This window comes from Magallana gigas, chromosome 1 (genome assembly GCF_963853765.1).
Source record: "Magallana gigas chromosome 1, xbMagGiga1.1, whole genome shotgun sequence".
Classification (NCBI taxonomy): domain Eukaryota; kingdom Metazoa; phylum Mollusca; class Bivalvia; order Ostreida; family Ostreidae; genus Magallana; species Magallana gigas.
This window is the reverse complement of record NC_088853.1, coordinates 28,954,997-28,969,618: the sequence shown is the minus strand read 5'-3', so window position 1 is coordinate 28,969,618 and position 14,622 is coordinate 28,954,997.

Here is a 14,622-nt window from a genome sequence, read left to right as displayed (position 1 = left end):
TTAATTTTAAAATCAGACATTGAATCATTATAATTAAGTGCATTCAATTAATATACTTATCATATTTTTGAATACTTCTCAATTTTTTTGTCAATACCTGTAATAAAATATTAATTTTCCCCTCGGTATGTTCCCTATTTTTATTTAGTGTTACATGTATCTACATGTCTGAAATTGAAAGTGACTATACCTTGCACAGTTATTGTGGCAATATTACTGCCTGGCCTTATATCCCCACCATATGTGGACATATACTCGTTCTGATACATATGTTTCTGTTGACGTCTTGTATCCTCGTTTCATCCAATTATTGCCCAACACTAATGAAACCTCATCTACTGTGAGGTTGCAATCGACATTTCCATTGTCTTTGGAAATCTTATGAATTTTCGCGCGGAAAGTGGCACAAAACGTTTCGGCAGAAACTGTCACTGTCACAGTTATTCTGGCTTGGTGTCCTACGCTGCCTTCCGGGGTGTACCTAACAGCCGCCAGACTGTCGAAAATAGCTTGTTCAGGTGACAAGATTTCCACTTCGTTGTGAGACTTTGGAAGGTTCAATAGCTTGCATGAGTTTGGGTTGTTCATATTTCTCGTGACAAATGATTGGAGTTCAGGATTGTGTCCGGCCGAGATCCTAGTATTCCGACCCTCCCAGTCCTTTCATTTCACAAGATACTCTTTTTCCCCGTTCTCTCCACGCTCATCTTGTATGTCATCAACTTCCCACAACTTCTAAAAGAATGTTTAATTACTTCTTAATGCAGTACCAAATCGTAGCGGACTTAATAGAGGAAGAAACTAAGCAAGTGAATAAACTTGATTATCATTAAAAACTTGGCTGAACAGTTTAATATTTTGAAAAAAGGAAATGATATTTAAATGTGCTAATCTTGCGCACCCCTCTATCTTTAATAATGATCTTATTGAGACAAAAAAGTCTAAGGTCCTTTGTTTCTTGTTGCATCAACCCCCCCCCCCCAAAAAAAAAAGCCCACTCAATTTTGAGAAGTGATATACTATTTTTCGGTTTATCTTGCATAAATGTATGATCATTTGTTATTTCAATACCGCATATTTTTGTTCATACAAGTTGATTTATATATTCATAACAATAATAATTTTTATATTCACCTCTTGATTTTTCAACTATTTCCTAAAGTTTACGTTCTCTTCTCATTCTCTGAATTTTTTAGGCTTTTTTCTTTATTCTTTTTTCAATTGTTTTCTTTGTCGAATCTATCTTTCAATGTGTGCATTTAAACAAGCAGATTTTTTAGATAAGACCAGCTGATGTAATAAAACCATGGTAACACTGACCCCCTGCTGCACGGACGGAGTAGCCATCGCTTATCAGAACCGTGGGTCACTAATTGCTAACGGTTCGCCTACACTGTCGATTTTGGTGGGGGATTTCTCAGCATGATTTGTTTTTGGCTGGACTGCACACTTTCCTGAAGAAAATTATACAATATAAGTAATACGGAATTATTCTTTACATTTGATCATCAGTCACACTTTTGACGGAAACAATTTCTTTGTCGATGTCTACGTATTTTTCCCTATCGATTTCATCTGCGCATTCTCTCATTAGTCTGCTAAGGGATCGTCGTCGTCACTGTCAAAGTCAATGGTTGGTACACGTACCAACTGTATATCATCCTCTGGATCAAAATCAGTATCTTCAATAGATCAAGACTTCGTCAACGATAATAAAAACGCAGCATGTTGCATCGTGCGACAAACAAACTTCCCACTTCCCAGTGCTTTCTGTGTATTCAATAACATCATTATTGCACGCGAAATATGCACCACAGGTTCAATTTTCCCGTCATAACACAAATTAAAATAAAACAAGAAGAAACCACTAATATGATAAAAACAAAAAGAAACCACTAGTATGATAGATAACTCCAAAATCTCTCTCTCTCTCCTCTCTCTCTCTCTGTCTGACAATGGGTGATTTGTTTTATACTTTCGTTTACAGATTATGTTCGGGAACCTATATTTGCTTCCAAAAATGCATTACCACAATATTTAGACATATTTTTTTTCCATATCTAATTGGGCAAACATTGAGCACGTATAACAGGGACAGCTCGGACTTTATCATCAAATCTAAACATCATGACGACATGCATATGGATAAAATGTTAATGCAGTATTAGTGATATAGTGTTTAGAAATTTAACGGGTCGATTGTCGGCAGCATCTGATGGCCAACGTGTGGAGGACTTATTGAAATGTGTATCACATTTGTCGAGTAAATATGTTGGTATTATCCTCTGTACTTTGGTCCACAAAGTTTTTGAAAATTTGAGGATCTCCTCAACTGTTCAAAGACAGGGAAAAACACTTTAAAATCTAGGAAAAATTCTAAACCTCCATTGATTGAAGTTAGAGATTGTGCAAACAGCCGTCATGAGAAAGTGCAAAATAGGTGTTGAGGTGTTGAACAAAAACAAATTGACAACTTTTTGAAAATGGAAAGACGTAAGAGTCGTGCAGCAATTTCACAAATGATCTAAAATTGATGTATCTGAATACTTGCACATTTTGAAGACAAGTATGTATGACTAAAATAACGTAAAAATGAAGACCTAGTCTCTCAGTTTTTTGTACAGCAGGTATTCTGTGAGAAAAGGCAGATAGTTAGATCTGATTATGAAAAGACAAGACAAGACAAGAAGCTTTCACTGCCTAGATGGTGAAAGTGGTAAAGTTTTTTCTTGAATCGTTCTAGAGCAGATTTGAGACCTGTCGGGAATGCTGTAGAACAGGTCATGAGCTGAAGCAGTGAATGAAGTGTTCTAGATCATCACTGGGAGGACTTCAACTGTTCTAGAAGTTGTAGTTAGGAAAGTTTCCAGAAATTTAATTCTAGAACGTTAAAATGCTGTTGAAAATCCATATCTCATTTAACGCTCTACAACAATTCCTGGGGTTTTTTTCCGGAACAACTCTGTAGTTTTTTGTTCCAGATCAATCCCTGATGAACTGTCGATTTGAACTCCTTTGTTCAGGTACACTTACAGTGTTGTCTCATATAACAAAATTCAACGTTCTTTAACTGCTCCAGATCAATAACGGTACATTTTTAGTGGTTTTAAAACATACAAACAAGAAATGTAATCGGAATACTCTAGAAAAAATACCAGGACTTTTCATAAAGATTAATGCAAAAAATATGAGATGCTAAAAATGGGGATTTATTTCTATTTCCAAAAAAGCGAGTTCAATATAAGTTGAGTAAGCTGTATATCTTGGATGATATGCTCGAGATGCTTCCAACAGCCGTTGTTTAAAATCATGTCTTATAGATTATATGAGGGGATTCAATATGGATTTTTTTAAACACATTTTTCAAATATAATGCAGGGAACACAGCAGATTTTAGTGCCAAATTAAATTGATCATTAAGGCGCTCTGTCGTCCTAAGGGATAGAGCCTAAGAGATAACGGGCAAATGAAACTAGCAGACTCTTATTCTGAAATATATTTTGTAATGCATGTACAGATAGAAATGTGAATTGAATATGCAATTTCATTTGACAAATATTGAACCAGACAATGGACACATTTGATGACAGAAATCATACCAGAACTGCAAACGAATTCCTAAAGCCAGGACCTGAAGACATTGCGACGGTCAAAACCAAAGCTAAGGCTGAAAGGGTGTCCATCAATGGATATTTTCTAAGTACATGTTTTAACTATGGTATATATTATGTAATTACTCCATTTATTTACAACTTATTATTTTCTTCATTGAATTTAAGAGTATTAGTATTTACTCAGTAAGCCATACTTTACAGCTACTTAATGATGATGTATCAGCTACTTCTTTTCTGTATTAATATTCAAGTATCTATTTCAGAGTTTCAAAGACCAAAAACACAGGTCATATCAGTTTAAACCTTAATTTGACATAATGTGTTTTTTTCACAATGGTAGTTGGATTAAGTTTGAATTATGTAGCCTAATCTGACAGTCCAATCTATCTAATCAATTCACAGGGGAGATGGAGTTAAAAGGGTATGTTGTACAATATCATGTTACATATAGTTTTATCATTTCGTTTTCATTCATGCCATTTTATTACAATAGAAAAACCATACTAGCGCTGCATTTGAATATGTTAAATAAGTAGAACAATGCAGCGCTAGTGTGGTATTTCTATTATAATTTTCTTAAAGAGTTTGGTAATAGTTAGGCCTCATACAATTAATTCTCTGGTCCTCGGGCCAAATTTTCCAAAAATAGATGAGGGAGGGAGGCTTTTTTTTATTTATTGGCAAACAACCAGATGAGGGAGGCTTTTTATATGAGAAAGAATTTAACAACGTAAAATTTAAAAAAAAAACGAGTCTTTTTTATAATTCGCCCAGTATGCATTGCATGTTCGACGAGATTTGCAAAACTTTTAAAATCGGCAAGAACCAGCGAAAAGCCATCGTAGCAGTGAGCAATGGTCTTTGACACGTCAGTGTTTACCCATAGTAGGACCGAAATCTATAACACTTGTCAGTGTTTACCCATTGTAGGACCGAAATCTATAACACTTGTGATTGCCCCACTTGTCACCATTATGTCGGAGCAGTGCAGTAAACAGGAGCGTCTAGGATTATGGGCCACGTATATTGGTAAAGATCTTTCAGAAACAAAACATCAAACGCGGAATGTATGATTTTGTGTTTGGTGGCCAATAGATTGTTGTGGGCAATGTCATATGCTGAGAGGTTTTGAAGACCCAAGTGTACCCAGAAAAGCTTGAACTAATTGTTGTTGGCGAGGCACATACAGTACTACAGTGGTAAGTAGTGGTTGTAGGAGGAACATGTCTTAGCCAGTTTCATCGTAATGGCAGATCATCAATATGCAAGCCATGTCCAAACAACTTCTAGATTAAGGAAGAGTTCACAGCAGACTCGTTTGACCTGAATGTAATACACCTAAGTGTGATTCAGACATTTTTGTTAGAAGAAATGATGATGACACTGTTTCGTTATATTACGGATCTGACAGTTTCCAAAAATGCACAAGGGTATTGAGAAGGTACTCTACCTTTCCGTTCTTTACGGAGAAGACTTCCGGATAATCGAACCCAAGTCCTTCAGAAAGCAAAATCCCTCGATTTCTTCCTTCGAAAAGATGATGCGAAGAAAGATCATTTTCTGGAGTTCATGCGAAGAATCTTTGAGAACAACAATGCTGAGATTGACTCCGTTGACAGATGGTGAAGAGGCCTGGTATTAATCCATTTTTGGGGTATACTACCCAAAGAAGCCAACACAAATTAGGGTAGCCTTCGATCCATCGACCAAATATGAAAATGTTTCATTGAACCATGTTCTCATGACCTGACCCGATTTGATCAATAGCCTTCTTGACGTTTTATTGCGTTTCCGTAAAGATCTTCTTGCTATCACTGCTGATATCCAACAGATTTTTATTGCTTAGTGGTCAGTGAAAAACACAGAAATTTTTTACGCTTTTTGGTACGTAAATAATATCCCAGAATATGAACTATTGGAGTATCGCATGCGAGTGCATGTTTTCGGAAACAGTCCGTCTCCAGCAGTACCTACGTATGGCTCGAGGAAAGCTGCACAATCTTGTGAAGAGGTCTATGGATCTGATGTTGTGAATTTTGTGAAAAGAAACTTTTACGTCGACGACGGACTGGTGTCTCTACCGACGGCATCTGATGCTTTTGTTCTCATGAAAAGGACTCAGGAAGCACTGATGGAAAAAGGAAACTTGCGACTGCATAAGATAGCATCCAACAGCCAAGATGTTATGAATGCTTTCTCCGAGGATGACAAAGCAAGCCGTTTGAAGGACATTGAACTTGGCGTTTCTGCGGCCCCAATGCAGCGCAGTCCAGGTTTGTAATGGAACTTGCAAAGCGACTCGTTCACCTACCATATGTCTGTAGGAGAGAAACCATTCAGCAAACAGGGAATCCTATCCGTTGTTAATAGCCTCTATGACCCCTTAGGGTTCATCGCTCCAGTGGTTATTTTAAGCAAATTGCTTCTGCGGGACCTAACGGCCAGTACGAAGAGCTGGGACGAGCCACTTACACAACATGTGCAAATGGGACTGATAAGACAAATGAGAACTTTTGAAGAATCATCGGTTAGAACTGGATCTGCTATCTGCTATGGTGTATTCATCCGCTGAAACCCAGACATATATTTTACAATAAAATATAAACGTTGTCAAAAAAATTAACTACTTTTTAATCTGCCAACTTGTTCTCTTGCCGTACAGGTCTGTTCTTAATGGAAGTTTGTCTTCTTTTATTCCTCAAATGCATTAGAAAACTTCTGACACTGCTGGTGGTCGTACGATCCCTAGCATCATTAAAACCCGATATAAACTAGTGGGTATTGTTTTTTTATACAAAAAAACACATGTCTCCCCTTCTCCCCAAGGATTGTAATATGGGGCAAATTTAATAAGTGAAAAAGAATGAAGTCAGCTATATGTTAGATATCATCCATATATGATACAGTTTAGAAAATGAATTAACTTGAGACACAAGATTGGTCAAGGTCAAAAATTATGGAGGCGTGCACTCCTTCTCAATACCATCTACCTATGTTCTAAGTTTGAAGCCTTAATGTCAAAAGGTATCCAAGTTACCACCCAGACAAAATTTAATTATTTTTTCTTAATTTGACCTTGAGTAAAACAAGGTCAAGGTCAAATGTTTATCAATAGTACACCTCAGTGTATTATAATTGTTCTTTGTGTAAAGTTTGAAGTCCTTCTGTCAAAGAATATTTAGGAGGTGAACAATGAAGTTTTTCCTAATTTGACCTTGAAATAAAATTTTTAGGTCAAGGTCAAAAATTTTGGTAAGGTTGAACTGGACTATATTTAAGAAATAAACAACTTTATTTAGTGAACATGGCGTTATGAATAGCAATTGCTCTGTTGGCATATTCCATGATGCGCGCTAGCGCATCATGGAAAATATGCCAGCAGAGCAGTTGCTATTCATAACGCCATGTTCACTAAATAATCGTTGTTTATTACTTATATTTGCATTTTACCACTAGCAAATACCCTGTATTAGCCTAGACCTTGACTTTTAGCTATTACGTCAAAAATAAACATTCAGACTGTAATGTATCCTTTTAATTCACATAGATTTGTTAACAATCAATGATATGTTATAACAGTAATTCCTTTAAAATGTTATCAAAAACATGTTTTAATATTACATGTAAATACGTCAATTTTAATGGAGTTGGAGAAAAACACATGATGTATCGTATAGTGGTTTAAATCTATAACGTCATGGAAAAGTATATATATAACGTTACACCTTTATGACGTCATAGTATACTGACAGAGCAATTGCGATTATAGAGAAATAATTGCAGCTCCTCCGTATGGGCTTACAGTGGGAAAGAACAATGGAAATGCAAATATACCATCTATGTATGATACAAGTTAAAAGATTGTATGATTAAGGAGTCTTGTGTTATGGTCCGGACTATATTTTTTATAAAACTCTTGACCTTGAAGAAGATAATAGGTCAAGGTCAAAAATTTTGATGGCGTGCACTTCTTCTCAATACCATCTACCTATGTTCCAAGTTTGAAGTCTTAATGTCAAAAGGTATCTAAGTTACCACCCAGACAAAACTTAATTATTTTTCCTCAAGTTGACCTTGAGTAAAACAAGGTCAAGGTCAAATGTTTATCAATAGTACACCTCAGTGTATTATAATTGTTCTTTGTGTAAAGTTTGAAGTCCTTCTGTTAAAGAATATTTAGGAGGTGAACAATGAAGTTTTTTCTTATTTGACCTTGAAATAAAATTTTAAGGTCAAGGTCAAAAATTTTGGCAAGGTTCAACTGGACTATATACCATCTATCTATGATACAAGTTAAAAGTTTGTATGTTTAAGGAATCTTGTGTTATAGTCCAAACTCTATTTTTTTATAAAACGCTTGACCTTGAAAAAGAAAATAGGTCAAGGTCAAAAATTTTGGTGGCGTGCACTCCTTCTTAATACCATCTACCTATGTTCCAAGTTTGAAGTCTCAATGTCAAAGGGTATTTAAGTTACGGCTTGGACAAATTTGGATGAAGAAGAATAAGAAGAATATGAAGAATAAGAAGAATAAGAAGAATAAGAAGAAGAAGAATAAGAAAGTCGACAAAAACAATATGTCTCCCCTTTGAAAGGGGAGACATAACTAGCATAGATATATATGTCATGTTATATATATATATATATATATATATATATATATATATATATATATATATATATTATTTATTCATATTATATTATCACTTCATTTGCAATAACAATGTTTGATATGCCTTATGCTGCTATGTTTTAATTTTGTTTTAATCGATTCACAACCTGACTGGCTCAAACTGCTTCCAAGAGATTCCGTAATTGACCAATCGAGTGCACCCCAGGTGTATGAGGAGGACAATTTAAAAAAAGTTATTCTTTTATCTTCAAGAAATTGCTGCATTAGAGGTTGTAAGGATATATTTAATAGCTCTTCAGGTGATTGATGGCGAATTTCTCTTTCTCGGATCAGATGATTAGCCAGCAGTTGAAGTTTCCCTCCTTACACAGATCCTTGGATGTGAGGTCAAGGAAGCTGAAAGTTGAACAAGCCAGCAGTGTGTGGATATAAGTAAACACCCGGAAGAGAAGTATATCCTGGATCTAAAACCATTAGAGAAAAAATTTGAAAAGAATATATTGGATTTTGAGATAAAGCGGAAGGCTATCGATTCTGTCAAAATGTATTTTAACCAAAAGATATGAGGCTTCTGGTCAATGCTAAGTCAAAAAAAATTCTACTGAAAACATCGAATGATCGGGTCTTGTTAACAACGACACCGCGAAACTACGAAACTTTTTTCAAATCAAAGTTGCAGGAATGTCGAATTAAGATGCCAAAACCTTTCCAATAATCATAAAAAAATTCAACAACGGACGCCCTAATGCTCGTGTAGGAAATCCTGTTCGTCCTATTTTGTAGGCGAATTCAATTCCATTTCCATCAGCAGCACTTGGAAAGCCTCCAAGTCCTAGAGGATAATGTTTATGGGGTGAGTAAATGCTTCAATGTTTTTATTTTAAACAAAATAATTCTAGTTTACAAAATATAGTTGCCGTACAATAACTGCTAATTTAATTTTAAAAAAGTACCGATGAATATTGTGTAGCATGTTTTTTATATATATACCAACAAAAAATACTCAATTATGACATTCCTTAGTAAACTGGTAAATATTTTTTTTTCAGACCAAAGAAAAGGCGTTAACGTGTTACGTGTGAACAGTGGTAATTAAATATACATAGCTCTTGCAGCAAATCAGCGGTAACTTGTATCTTGGAAGTTTGTGATGAGGGGGTGGGTTAAGCTATATTCGATGCAGCTGTAAAACTAAACGTGACGCTATCGGGAAAACCTCATTAAAGCCGGTCTGATAACATCGTTCTTTTCTTCCGTAAGTATAAATGAACTAAAAATTAAGATGTCTACATGTAATTAAAAAAAAATAAGCAATTACGTATGCAGTACATATGTATAACGTCGTTATGTTGTATTACAAGACACAACATAGGAGGGTGGATTTTTTTTATATTTGGGACAAGTGGGATTACTTCACTTTATATAGCGACTCTGTGAACCGGAAGCTGCGAGTCATCGAGTTTAAGGTGGAATAACACATCATCATAAAATGGCTGACCGCTTTTCGAAACAGCATTTCGTTTTTTCTAAAAGGATTTTATGGACTTAACATGTAACTTACTCCAAAGCCGCGTGGATAAAGTGTCGGACTTGTGATCCGTACAATCCCACAGGGGCTTTTGTTGTTACTTACTGGATAAATTATATAAGATATTCGTTTTTTATCCCCAAACCGCAAATTTTTCGTTTATTTGACATGTGTACAGATTATTATCATTATATGTTTCATTATCAAAAAATAGTCCTGTTAATTTGAGTGACTTTTTCCAGGTGTGTTATTCCGCTTTAATAAATCTGTCATTGCCATTAAGTGCATGTGTTGATCATAACTTATGATGTATTGCATTTTATATCAAATGAATAAGTTTGAGAAGTATGCAAGAGGCATGTATTGAACAGAGGTGATCATGCTATATGTATGGAATATTGAATAGGGACTGCTAAGCGATCAAGTAATCATTTAGTTACCGTGTGCGTGCACACGCGTCTTTACGTTGAGAGTCAGCGTATGTCATCTTTGGATGAATTGCAGTTCTGTGGGAAGTTGTGAATGCAACCCAGAAAGACGCACCCACCAGTACCCTAGATGCCCGAGAAACGCAGATCGTGTCTGTCCGATGTGGAGAGAGGAGAGTTCTTGCAACCATTGTTGGCATTATGGTAGCACGGAACATTACAAGGCTCGATGATGTAAAGCTAAAACCAATCTCCGAGAAAGTGCTCTAGAGCCGGAAAACGGTCCAGGGGCCCTTGTTAGTACCCATTCCCTAATAGTTAAAGGATATGCTCATCATGTACTAACTTTCGTTAAAGGATATGCTCACCATGTACAATGGAAAGTTGTCAGTCTGATTGGTTCTCACAGCCAGAGGATATCCCAATATACGCTTATTATACCATGAGTCCAAGAGGTTATTGAACCAAGATAGCGACCTTACACTCGGGAATGCTCTCAGCAATAGTCGACAGTATGAAAACTCGCAGAAACGCTTAAACGCATTCGAGACAGTGAGTATTGAACAGTTAACTATCGTGCCTTACAAGTAGATGCTACAAAGAAGAAATTTTACTGGCATAAACCCAGTCACAGAACAAAGAAACACAATAGACGACCTTACAATTTTTGCAGAGCGAAAAGTAGTAGATATGGGGTCGACCCCACAGAAAGCCTGGTAAATTCAGGTCAGTGCCCGGCAGTATGAACAAGATGCAACTACTGGTACAAGAATCATTGGACAACCATGTGCCTAAAACGTACAAGAAACACGAAAAGTTAAGGCACAAAAGAAAACATAGTAGTACCAACATTAAACCTCATTTATTTGATGAAGATTAACCTCATATATACAGTGCACAAGAGGACAGCCATATGGCCAACGACAAGAGAGTCTAATAGCAACCACTCGCAGTAAACACGTAAGATAACTGGGACCAAGTCTTGAATCATTATAAATTTAGTGTTCGACTCTATCGGTCCTTGGGCACAGACTCGCAAGAGCACAACAGATCTCAAATCTTCCATTATTTTTAAGATTCATTCCTTTTACTGTGTTAACGTACCAATTGAACATACGAGTTTACGGGTAAATGTGCACTTCGAAATTGTTAGTCAGAATAAGCAAGTATCGGCAGTAAATGAAACTTTAAAAATGTAAAATGTAAAAAGAAAATGACACTTAAAACAAGTGTATCCCCACCCCTACATCTTTTTCCTAGTTTTGCTTAATGTTTTAAAACGTTCTCCCATCATATCAATTTTTTCAACATCAAAAAGATATTTTACTTAAAAATAAGAACTGTTACTTACCCGAAATAAGCCAAATTGCAGAACACCTAACCATTGATTGAGCTTCTGTTTGCAGATGCTACCATACCAGTTTGTTAAGGAGACATAGTTTTTAATCGATATAATGAAAATCCGTGGACATTAAATTTGGTCAACAAGATGAGTTTGCGGTCAGAACCGGCAAGAAGAAGCGCACGCAAGAAGAAGTGCACGCATGAGAATCCCGACAACACTAACTTAGGTAGAATATTAGGTTCGACTCGACATCTTTCAACAAAAGCTAAGCAGCACTAACACCGAGTGGAGAGTGTTTCCAGGAAATTGAAAGATCGAGCAGTGACTTTAAAACTTTTAAATCAATAGATGATCCGGTAAAAGGCTTCGCGAATAATCAAAAAATATCGAACACATTCTGATATTTCATAAGAGCCGTCCGCATAGAACAAAGTGCAAATTAGCTTGCCTCTCATCTCCTAATTTAAAAGACTTTATTAGGAAAAGTTAACCTAGAAAGAAGCCAAGTTGCACATTTGATAAGCGAGTCAACAACTCCGAATGAAGAAAAACAGGTGTCATAAGGATGAATCAAATAACCGACTCGGCAATCATCTGCTTACCTTGATATGAATTTGCATTCAACCACATTGACTGAAACATTAGGTTTGTGCCAGAGGTCTGAAGAAGGGTTTTGAATACAATTTACCACAGCAAATGTCACCTTTCATTAGGCAACAATCAATAGAAGCCGTATTACTAGCAATAATGCCATTTTTAATAAGCCCGACAATTATTTTACTTTTAAAGAACTACTTTTCATGAACTTTGAACATGTTATAACTTAAATTCCATCATTGTAATGGACTGTTAGCAAAATGAACAAATGTTTTTGCGGTATATAACAATTTTTTTTTTTTCAAAAACATTCATCTCCACATGTCTTAAATAGCATGAGGTGCATCATGCATCCAGAGTATCAAACATATAACAGAGCAATTCTAAATCACTATGGTCATGACTCCCAAGATCAGAATTATTTCTTTCTTTTGGCATCATTTAAAGCGTGATTCAGATATTTTTAATGATACACAGAACAGACCCAAGACGAAGCAAGTTGCCTTCATGAAAAAAAACTCTATTTCTCAAAATGAAATGAAAGTTGGTGAACTACTATTATATCATGTAGAAAACAAAATCATTGGTCTACTACAGAAGAAATTCTTCAAGGAAGAAATAGAAACCCTTCAAGAGGACGAAAATATTTCCTTGGAAATAAAAAGAATCAACTGAAGTTCAACTCTTACCGTCTCGACTTCTTCTTAGATTATAGCGGTATACTTAAGAGTGGTAGTTTATCGAGGAAATTAAAACATAAGATCGAAGCATCCTACCACTCTTCCAAGAATGTATCATGTTACAAATGTACTGATTTGTCATTTTCATGTGAGAATTCAACACCAAGGAATCGGTATGCGACTAATGAATGGATACTGGATATTGGTTGTAGCCCTGCTGTATCCTCACACTTGACTAGATGCAAGTCTTTTGGTGTGAAACGATGGCAAGTACAAGGGTTAATCCAAAAGTAATGTCACTTCTAATAAAAAAAAAAAAAATTAAAATCGATGTAAAAAAAAAATGAAAATAATAATAGTAATACATCTGTCATTTTGAACTTAATGTAAAAATCTCATAACATAATATTAATTACTTTAAAAGTAATCATGTTAAAAATGCTAATTACTTTAAAAGTAATCATGTTCAAAATGCATATCTCTTATACTTTCATAAGATTATTGCATTGGCTGCCCTGCAAGGTGGAAGCAATGCAGGAGAAATTACATTGGTCATAATGAGGTCCATCATGACTAACAACTGTATGAGCTAGTTCAGTGGATGTGGACAGAAGGGGAAACGAGCTTTTATTTGCACCCAGCTGTACGGAATAGTCTTTTGTATGTTCCATGCATTTAATATTTGAAATTTCTATCGTATGATTAATATCTCAACACACACAAACACACATATATCTAAAAGCATCTAAAATGTCCATTCCATTTGAAACAATAAAACGAGAAATTTTAGATGTGTTGAGGTTTGCTCCCAGACAACCTGGAGGAACCAACTATGTTAAAGTATGTACACTTGTACTGAATTTCATGTTGATGGCATCGTTATCATTTAAATAATAAAATGCTTTTGTTGGTGATTCATTCGGGATATGAGGGTAGTGACATAGTAGAAAAAATACATAACCCGCGTTAGCGGGTTTTGTAAAAATTTTCTGCAATGATCGCTACCTTCATAACCCGCATGAATAATTAAAAAAGGATTTCATTGTTTATATTAACATCTTTCTTTTAACTAATCAAAACATTGAGCGTAAAAAGTAAGTAAAATTCACTAAATTACTGTTAATGTACGTAAGAATGTTAGCTAAAAGAAACAGCCAAATCGTCTCTTGTGAATCTGACATCATCATGGTTATTTCGTGCAGTCCGTGATTTTTCTTAGGTAGTGGTAGATTTCGACCAATCGATAAACTGGGCGTGTCAATTTCTGTCCTGTCAGTTTCAGCCGCTGTAGATTTCGACCAATCGATAAACGGGGCGTGTAGATTTCAGTCTGGCTGTTTCTATAGAGCTATGAATTAACTATTAAGTTTCCATAAGAAATAGAGTGAATAATACTTGGTAGATGTAAATATAACTGATGTGCCTATTGTATGACCACTAATGGTATTTAATGAATGTATTGCAGAAAAAAGGAGACAGACGACCAAGAGTAGATGATTTTCTGGAGGAATCGGATTGAGAATAACTGAACATTATTATGGCATTATACCCTACTCAACAAGTTTACTTCTTGTGTGATTGTTAGACTTTTTTTTAAAACAAAATATGTCGACCATTTTATTTGCATGCAGTTAGTGTGCAGTTTTGAAACGTATTTTTTAAAATGTTGCATATAATGTAGATCACCATCATGCATATTACATGTACCATGAATCAGTTTAGATTCTCTTGGGTCTTTTTTCATATACATTTATAATACCCCCACTCTGAAGGAGAGGGGGTATTTCACCCCTGTCT